Source organism: Mya arenaria, chromosome 1, assembly GCF_026914265.1.
Source record: "Mya arenaria isolate MELC-2E11 chromosome 1, ASM2691426v1".
Taxonomy (NCBI): Eukaryota; Metazoa; Mollusca; class Bivalvia; order Myida; family Myidae; genus Mya; species Mya arenaria.
In genome coordinates, this window is record NC_069122.1 from 52,413,108 (window position 1) to 52,422,326 (window position 9,219).

At 31.2% G+C, this 9,219-nt stretch overlaps 1 long non-coding RNA gene across 1 annotated transcript; it reads left to right on the forward strand.

The window, feature by feature from the left end:
* Positions 1–6,055: 6,055 nt before the first annotated feature.
* LOC128237203 (uncharacterized) lies at positions 6,056–8,871 on the forward strand. The gene is made up of 3 exons (XR_008261521.1): positions 6,056–6,180; positions 6,802–6,872; positions 7,542–8,871. It is a non-coding gene; the product is annotated as an uncharacterized LOC128237203 (long non-coding RNA).
* Positions 8,872–9,219: the final 348 nt, after the last annotated feature.

Here is a 9,219-nt window from a genome sequence, read left to right on the forward strand (position 1 = left end):
CGGGCACGCTGCGTAGCCGGTAACTCGGCAAGCCTCGTTACCAGGCAACGCACGTGCCCTCGGGTCGGATTTTTCTATCCGGAACGGGAACACATGATAGATATTATTATTCAATGTTTAACAGTGTTGCATGGCCAGTTATTGTCCATATTGTTTGCATTGTTTCCAAAAGATAGACAAACGTATATTGCTTTTTTATTAAAGAGGTTAATTGGATTACCATTATATTGCTTATTTGTTAGCAATCGTTTGACGTCCGAGCACATCACATGGGTAATGTATTCTGGTTTGTGCATTATTCGAAACAGAATGAAGCATGCATACGATAAAGTTCACATTGGCTTTACATACATCAATCACATTGACTAAAAGTAGGCTGGTGATTCTAACTGTGTTTAATGTTATTATAAGAGTTTGTCTGTCTCTAGTTTATTGTCGCTTGGATACCTTACTTGTGCCTTTAAACTTGCAATGTCGACTGCTTGGTTTGTCCCTGTAGTATTCATCGTAATATTATTTTGATAATATTAGTGGGTATGGGTGCTTTTATATTTATTCGAATCTCAGATATTTATTGTATATTTACACGTGCACCGAATCTATCGATAATGAAAGCTTCAAAGTTATGAGTCACATGTTTGCTAACAAATCCTTTTGTAAATGGGTATATACTTTAGGAGGTTTGCCTGGATTCTGGTGAATTATGGTGATTAATTCATATAACAGTGTATAGGAAGGCTTCTTGTTTTTTGGCAAGAAAAAAAACAATTTGGCATTCGCAAGTATAAGTGAGAAACGGCTTTATTCCCTCACTGAAGAACAATTTAAAGAATATTTTACTGCATTGTGAAAGTATCGCATCCAGAATCAGTTACCGTGTGGCATAACATACATACCGGACTAATAAAATGACAGCGGTGGGTCTGGTATGTAATCCATTTCATACAGGATTGTCTTATCCAAATCACTATTAGTTTAACGTTTTTAATTCGTTCCATTATGTAACAATTTCCAGGCAACTAATTCCATTGAGCTTTGTCAGTTTGGACAAATATTCAGTGTTCATTAGCTTTATTGATACATTGTGATCTTTATGACTACAACAATCTTATAATGCTTACTGTAATTACCTACTGACGTGCTAAGCTGTCTTCACTGAATGTCGTAAGCGGTAGATTTTTCCTTATGTTACATCTTGTTGAAAAGGAAAAGTAGTATGACCGGTCAGCCGTATATCTTATGATGAAATATTAAAGAATATTGTTCTGCTAATCTATATAATTATTGCAATCAAAGAAATATATAAAACATTGTCAATACATCTACTTAGTTAAGCTTTTCGATGGTCAATCAATCAATCGATAAATCATTCAAGCAATAAACCAATCAATAAATACTTAAATAAACTGATTTTGTTTTCATAAAAATCATCAATAAAAAAAATCGCAAAGTAAAACAAACACAGACAACTACATAGATATAGATTATTCCGTGTTACACTAAATTCGGCAACTGCAGACCAAAGTTTGTTTTATGGCAAGTAGTAATAGACAAATTGGTACACTTTTAAAGGGCTGCTTAGATTGTACATGATCATGGGGTAACACGAAACATATTATCAATTCAAGTCCTATTCATTTTCACAATTTTAAATAAATGATAGCATAATAGCTGAAAAGATTAAATTTGCTAATTCAATTCGAATAAAACATTTGGAATAATAAAATCGAAAATATTCTTAGTTACATCGTTGAAAAACAGCAGAAAACCTTTTCCCCTTCCCTCTCGATACAAATGTCATAATGAAAGACTAGCTCAAACTGCCTTCAGTCGAATTCACGATCAATTTGAGAGAAACATTATTTCTCATTTGGTAATAAACAACAATGGATCAATCATAATTTAAAGTAATACAAAATGATATATTTTATAACATTTCACGAACAAGAATTATAAATAAATTTAAACTGATTCTAGTGTTATATAAGTTCAGTTCAAAGACGTTAAGGCTTTAATGTACTGTTCTAGCCAAAAAGATAAGTCGGTCGAATGCAAGTACAATTTACAATTTGATTGTCATTAGGTCATAAACAGCAATGGATCAATCATAATTCAAAGAAATAGAGAGAGACACGTTTTAAAGGAAGTTATATCAATGTCATAAACAGGAAATTACATTTAAATACTAATAAACTCTAATGACGTTATGGCTTTAAAGTACTATCCTAACCAAGATAATGAGTCTGCATGTTGATATCAGAAACAACTGTGTTTTCTTTTTACTACAATAATTAATAATTAATAGACTAAAATAGTGAGTCCCTAATAACATTTGCATAATTAGGTCTTTAGAGAATTTCAGTCAGAAATATAGGCAGCAGCCTGTCTCGAAAATATCCCATCGGATGCAAGTAATGAAAGTATGAAACTAACATATGTAGTAAGGAACGACTTGTTCTGAACAATTGTATATGTCAAAGGTGTATTACATGAGCGTGGTTTGTATAAACCAGAAAAGAGAGATGGGTTCTCTCCGAGAACTACCTTGTCCCCTCAAAACAAGACCTCACCCTTTACCAAAAAGCGCAAGCAAGAGTTATTTATTTAACTTTACAGTGGAAACTGCAGAATATGCCCATTAGCAAAACGTCTAATCAAAATACTGATGCAAAGCACCAAAGATGCCGCGAATGTTTTGAAACGTAACTGAAAGAAAGCAGATGAAGTTCATGAGCATACAACATTTAAGGAACCTGGATACATTCATTCGTCAATTTTTGAAAGAAATCGGATTTTCAGCTGAAGGACTTTTGACCAACTGACGTCAAAATGGTTAGGGTGCTGGTCATGTTTGAGGCACCTCTAACAAGTTTGAGGACTCACGGCTTAAGCGGTTTTCAATTATCGGTATGAAACTGCGTATTTTTAGCTTACGACCACAATGACCTTGACGTTCGACCAACCGGCCTAAAAAATAAATGGGTTCATTTGGAAATTTGCATATCATGTGTCTTTCTTAATGCCAAGAATACCATATTGATTTACAAACTTAAACTTTAGAAAATAATTTAAAGAAAGGGAGGAAATAAGACAATGATACGGCCATGCTTATAGCATATTTGGGTTACGTTCAGTCCCTATATTATATCATTGAAGTTTTCCCTATTTATCAAAAATCAAAATATGTTATATACGCAAAACATCCTCCGATTTTTTCTGAGCTTTGAGGAATCGGGTCCTAGATACTATCTGTTTATACAATTGTTTGTTCATGAAGGTTGCTTTATTTTATAGTTTGTTATAATGAAACTGATGGCTGGTCCATTTTGATTATGCGATCCTTCATTATACAACATTGAAACCTGTTCCAATCTGACTTTTCGTTTCCACCCAGTTCTAATTTCTTTTTTGATAAACATTTTGAAAGTGATGTGTTAGATTTGTGGTACATTCATTTCGATCAGATTTGCCGCATGTGAGAGTAGAAGTTACTTCGTTAATAATTTATTATATGATTGCAACACGTGTGTGCTTCATAAAGGTAATGTTTGATAGGAAAATGATTACTTTCTTTAATGATGTGGTATCTTTTAAGAGGCATTATCGAACCATTAAGACACCGATAAATCATTTCTGGATGCAAATATTACAATTAGTTCCTGTCAATATACACTCTACTTTAAGAAACCAATACATCATCAAAATGTATGGCATGAATGTAATTAGGTTAAATTGTTTCTTTTAAGTAGAAAAGATATAGTTCTGAATCAGGTATCATAGATATTTGCCGTAACTTTGTCCCAACGTTAGTTTACAACATTGGTACATTATGTTATCACATGTAAGAAAGAAGACACCTTCATGTCTGAAAAGTCGATAGGAGGATGTTTCCATAATAGGCCAATATATATATATATACATACATATATATATATACATAAATTATTATAATTTTGTTATTCACCAGTTCTCTACAGTTAGGTGAACAAAACCTTTCACTATAAAACACTTTGATCATCACCAGTGTATGTATCATTGAATAATAATTAGTATTATACATCCAAACACATTTTTGTTACCTATTTTATGACGAAATGATCCGAATAATGCTATGAAAACTACATGGACATCTCGAGTGGTCGACAATTCAAAAATAAATTCACTTTAAAGGCCCAGTGCACGGACCCAAATGACAATACACTAAAACACAAACGTTTTGAAAACATATGCAGACAAACTATTGTGGATTCAATTTAAGATTAATGCACAAAGTTTCTATTAACACGCAACATTTGAGAGGAATCCATCCAAAAAGCATCGGAATTCGATTAGCTAATGCTTCCATAAAATTTCGTAAAGAGCAGAATTAGTTTTCTCAATGAATATTTGAACATCATCAATATCTGTAAATTTACCATTACAATACATCTAAAATAAATCAAGAAATACATTTAAAAGATAAACGGCGATTATTTTGTAAAGAAGGTCACGAAGAGTGTGTGAGAAAAGAGGATGAGTTGAACGTGTGCGGATTGATTTATTTGAAAATGTTTTAAGTATTGCTGATTGCGGCACACTTAAGTTACATAACTCGGTCTTGTTATAAGGGGCTCCTCTACTCAGTCAGCCAGGTTAAGTTATTACATAGCACTAAAAGGAAGGTTTATTTAGAATTTCGTGTCCTGTTTACATATAACTGATGTAGATGTGCTAGTTCAATCATCTTAAGCGGGAAAAAGTGGCATTAAATAATATCATCACTGATCAACCTGTTCGTTTCATTCCGTCGATTTACAATATCATATATATATATATATATATATATATATATATATATATATATATATATATATATATATATATATATATATATATATATATATATTTATATATATATATATATATATATATATATATATATATATATATATATATATATATATATATATCAAGAAGGATACAGAATATAAACTCTAAGTGAATTTACCTCATTACATTGTAATTCATATTATCCTCACATATTTTTGACAGTATAATAACTGAGCCCGGTTGATCATCTCAATGACATCAGCACAAGCCAATCTTCATATCACGAGTGAATATTGATAAATACTAATACTTAATCTAAATTAAGTTCAAGCAACATAAATATTATAATTGTATACATGTTTAGTATATCAGGAATTTAGAATATAACACTACACACAGTCCCGAGAAAAATAGTAGCTGACGTTATTATCATACCATTTGTATTTTGTAGCTTCTTTGGTGGTATGAACAGCAAAACCATCAAGTTTCTATTTCTTACAATATATATCAAGTAGAGTCAATGACGTAAGGAATTTGAAGCTTATAAAGTGTTATAAAAGTCTATGACATGAATGATTTATGAAGTATTTATTAACGATAGAAGCATTTGATATATGTGTTTAAATTATTATATTTACAAGTTAGTGTAACAAAGTTATATTGTTTTTGTTCATTATTTTTGTAAGATAAATTATAAGAAAAATGTCAGTTTTACTTTACAACTTTATAGCTTTAGAACACGCATTGTTTTCTATAAAATTCGTATGAATTATTCTACGTGACAAAAATATTTTTATACATATAACTTTATCATAGTTCTGAACAATGACTCCAAATCGATTTCCATATGCTTTCATGAATCGTACTAAATTGTGAAAAAAATTATTCAAAATTTTAGAATGTAATTTCCTTTTTTTGTGTAAATACACGTTAACACTCAATTAAAGTTAATACGATTATAAGTGAAATGATTTTATCGAAACATCAACAGACATATTTCGACAAGTATATTTACGTAAGGGCTGAATATTAAATACATAAGAATAATTTAATAATAAGTTTTATAATTTTATAAATGATTATTCTCCCGCACCTTAATGATTTTTCACCGTACATTGGCAGATCCGGAATTAATTTCTTCATATCTAAAATGCAACGAAATAGTCGATTTCCCAAATGTTTTCATGAATATTCTCAAAACGAACAAACGGCAATCGGAACTCCTCGGCTAGTATCAAGATATGGCCTCGGATATAATACGGGTCGTAAGAAAATAGTCCATCATGGCCGACCAAGAAGATGTTCAAACAACCAAGAGATATGTTAGTCCAAAGACAGAATGAGGAGCGAACTTTTACCACTTATTTGTGTGTAAGTGTTATTTTTATACTTATTGTATTTTAATAAAATATAAAAATAGTTTTAAAAGAGCCCTAATGAGAAACTAATTGGAAATGTCATTAATTCTTAGTGGGTGGGGTAAAGTCTTCTTTCATTTGACAGATTCAATTTAGTAAATAACAATATTGAAGCTCCAGTGATCAGTGGCAAAAATTAAGAAAACAAATACTCTATTATTTATTTTTTTGATAACAAATAAGTCTGAATCTAACTTTACTTAGATCGATAATAGGTTAGCTTTATACATTTCATATCATTAACTTTAATTTTTTATAATTAATATTTACATTCTTTTAACCAAGGATGTATGGTTTATATGTCGGTGAGTGTTGGTAGCGAACAACTTAATGTAATGGCACAATTGAATACCTCGGCCCTGTTCACTGATATAGTTCTCTAAATAAATTAGATCTTCATTCTATTGGTTTAACAAAATGAGTTTGAACGCATAAACCAGCACACATTTCTTTCAAGACTAAATTCTTTGATATCCACCAGTGGTGGTGATGCAGAAACATTGAAAAATGCTGACATTTTTACTGTGCCAATGAAATGCAGACATTTAAATTTTAATCTTATTGTCATTTTCAGAGAAGAGTATGGTACCAGGGGTGCAGCTGACTCTGATTCCCGGCTTGTTCTATTGAAAAAAGGCAGATGAGGTAATGGTTGTGCTATTTTCGAAATTCGGACAATAATTTAACAGTCAAGTATCCTATTGGTTTAAGCCCAAAAGTACCTGCATGTTTGTACAATTAACCAACAAGGATTGACAGTATTAAAATATCAACATTGTAGATGAATTTAAACATGATAACAATTTCATTTCATATTTTTTAATTAACCAGTAGTCCAGAGCTAAAAGCTGCTCTCTCACAGATTGACAGTTCTTCTTGGTCATTCTTCAAAAGCCCAAAGGAGTAATTCAATTAAATTTACACATATAATTAATTAATTAAATGGCTTAAAGCAATAGCAAAAAAATATTTTCCAAACAATTGAAATCTGTTCTATTATGTGTGACCTTATATGACTTGTTGGAGGAATTTTTACCAAACTTTCAAACTTGTATATGAAAGATTGTGATCTGATATTATGTCAGCAGTCTAATATCACTGGTTTCCATACATTTGCACAATAATTGCCAATTGGCTCGTTTAAAGACAAAAATAAAAAAGGTGTCAGAACAGTAAAACTGTGAGGATGCAGCTTTAAATTGGTGTTGCACTTAATGTTTTGTGAATACTTTTCTGTTGTTGTACAGGCTTTTAAAATAATTGATCTGAAAATATAATTCCTATTATTGTTGTATTTTCTGTTTTCTATTTCAGGCACTGGAATCCGAATGTAATCAAAAATGCCATTGTATGAGGATTGACCTGCAATGCATGGCAATCATCTTAACACAACTGCAACGCCTTCCTTGGAAAAATGAGTGCAAGATGGAAACAAAGCGTTCAGTGGAACATCTTGTCATCTCAAATATTTGATGACTTACATACTGATGTGAAGTTGAAGATAAAAGTCATCTGTTGGTCCGTGATAATTAAATAAATCCGAACATATATTTTAAAAGGGTAAAATGGTAAAGGATTTATATACACTTTAAGTGGTTTTCCTATATTATGGAGGGAAGATAACTACAAAAACAGAAACAGATGGCATCAGCAGACCAAATAAAGGAGAACTATTTTGTTCAGTTCAATTTTTAAGACTTCAGAAAATCTGTTAATAGGGCACATCTTTGCAAGTGCCATATTGTAAACTGGGCTCTTTAAAATGTGAAAAGGTGAAAGTGGTCTAGAGGATAAGCCCCAAATTCAAGGTTGTGAGTTCAAGACCTCCAAGATACTTTCTCTTGACCTCAGGAAAAGGATGTCCATACTTGTTTCTTCTTAGGCAACAGACTTAAGAGTGATTTTGTAAGCTTCCAGCTTGCATAGCAATCTGATAAGGCATAAAATAAGATACTAGCTGACTTGCAAACAGTTTTTCCATTTGTGTTGATTTATTTTTCAGTCTGTTTGAATGTTTATTAGAAGTGATGCGCATTGCTTACTGCAACCAATATTTATTTTCTTTATTAAGTTGAATTTAACGAACACATAACATGACCTTTGATTTTACAGATGCATGTTTATTTCGTTGATTGTATGAGTTTATTTTCTCAACTGATGTAATAAAAGTTATTCTGAATGACTGTCCTTTTTTGTTTGAAGAAAATGTGTTGAGGTTTTGGCATAGCATAGTGTCATCATCATCATCATCATTGTTGTGTACAAATAAAACATTCAAAACAATGTATTAAAAACCAAACTGTCAAGCCAAGTACTCAAAGAGGCACAAGGGTATTGCTAAAGAGACCGGTAATACAATTAGAAAAATAAAATGTAAAGAAAGATCTATAATTCTGACACATGGTAATGCTTTAAATAGTCCTCTCATTGTGTGTTTATGGTTAAAGTGGAGACATACAGTATATTTTGTAATGAAGACTTAAATTTGTATGGCAACTTAAAGCCATATATGGGGATTAAGCGCCAGAAATATTGTGAAGTCTCCCAAAAGACTCAATGCACTTAAAAGGGCTTGGCACAGAAATGAAAGTAAAAATGGGAGCAAAACCTAATTTATCATTAGTTTTACATTGGATTGCATACACATGGCTCTGTTATTACTTGACTAATATCAAAAATAAAATTAAGAGACATGTTGATCCAAACTGTAATTATTCTTGTTTGCATTTTATGGAGTTGGACATAAAAGAGTCATTTGGTGAAGAGTGATCTAAAGGCTAATTATTCAAAATAGATTAAGTATTATTGAAAAAAGTCTGGTATACATTGATGAAAAGCTTAGTAACTTGGCTAAATATTTGTTTAAGGCTTTTATTTACAAAAAAATAAATCAGTTGAGTATCTTATCAGTTACTCTTTTGGTTGTTTTTAATAAAAAATGACAATTTACTCAAAGATATTGAGACTAATAATTATAGATTAAGACAAGTAT